Genomic DNA, 1,681 nt, shown 5'->3' on the forward strand with positions numbered 1-1,681 from the left:
CCCACTTTAATTTAGATTTATTTTATTATTGAGTTTTAAAAGTTCTATATTTTATAGTACTGGAGCAAAAGATTTTCTTTTTAATATTCAACTTTTCAACTTTTTCATGAATTACTGTTTCCATGTTGTATTAAAATACTTACCATCAAACCAATGATCACCTACGTTTTCTCCTATACTATCTTTTAGAAGTTTTATAATTTTGCATATTGCATTTAGAGCTAAGATACATTTTGTATTAATTTTTAACTATTAACATTTGTGTCTAAATTTATTTTTTTACATGTAATATTCAAATGTTATGGCATCATTTGTTGAAAGACTATTCCTTCTCCATTGAATTACCTTTGCTCCTTTGTTAAAAATCAGGTAACTATATTTGTATGAGTGTACTTCCGGGCACTATTTTTGGTTCCATTGACCTAACAACTAGACATAGATATATCAATTTTATTTGTCTTTTTAAAGAAACAGATTTTGATCACATTTTTTCTATTGTAATTTTTAATTATTTTTTCTCTTTATTACTTCCTTTATTTTACTTTATGTATGTATGTATGTATGTATGTATGTATGTATGTATGTATGTATTTTTGTTAATCTTTACCAGAGGATATTTTTCCATTGATTTTTAGAGAGAATGGAAGAAAGGGGGAGAGACAGAGAGAGAAACATCGATGTGAGAGAGCACATGGATTGGTGCCTCTCTAACATGTCCCAACCAGGGCTTTGGATGGAGCCTGCAACTTAGGTACCAGCCCTTGATCAGAATAAAATCTCAGACCCTTCAGTTTTCAGGCTGGTGCTCTAACCTTTGAGCAACCAGCCAGGGCTTTACTTGCTATTTAAAAATGCTCTTTTTTCCTAATTTCTTGAGCTGGAGTCTTACATAATTGATTTGAATTCTTACGTCTTTTTAAATATTATCTTTAATGCTGAAGTAAAGGAAAAATATGCTTAAAAACTATACTGAAGACAAGAGTAAGTAGTCTCTAAAATATCACTTTTACCTCTACATCAATCTGTAGTTGTTTTTACGAAACATTTGTTTTTCCCCTTCTTTTGTTGCCTTTCCAGCATCAATTTTCCTGACCTCTGATATCAGTCTTCTGATTTTACCACAGAGAATCAGTTTGTAAGGATGTCAAATTCTTTCCCTAGTGCAGAGGATGAAGCATTTGCTCATTAGTGTAGCCAACCATTCCTTATTAAGCTGAAACTATATCTCAGACACTGATACAGGCACTGGAGATCCAGTAGTAAACCAAACAGAAAATATTATTTCCTAATTGCACTTACATTGTAATGTGGTATCCAATATAATAAAAAGCTAATATGCAAATTGACCAAACAGCAGATCCACTAGTCTCTATGACACACCCTCACCATCAGGGGGCAGGTGCTCAATCCGGGAGCTGTCCTCTGGTGGTCAGTGTGCTCCCACAGGGGGAGCGCCACTCAGCCAGAAGCCCTGAGCTGGGCTCACGGCTGGTGAGTGCAGCGGCAGTGGCGGGAGCCTATTCCGCCTCCACGGCAGCACTAAGGATGTCAACTGCCACCAGCCGGACATCCCCTGAGGGCTCCCGGACTGCAAGAGGGCACAGGCCAGGCTGAGGGATCCCCCACCCCCCTCCAAGTGCACAAATCTCATGCACAGGGCCTCTAGGTCAGATATAAAACA

The sequence above is a fragment of the Myotis daubentonii genome, chromosome 12, assembly GCF_963259705.1.
Source record: "Myotis daubentonii chromosome 12, mMyoDau2.1, whole genome shotgun sequence".
NCBI classification, from domain to species: Eukaryota; Metazoa; Chordata; class Mammalia; order Chiroptera; family Vespertilionidae; genus Myotis; species Myotis daubentonii.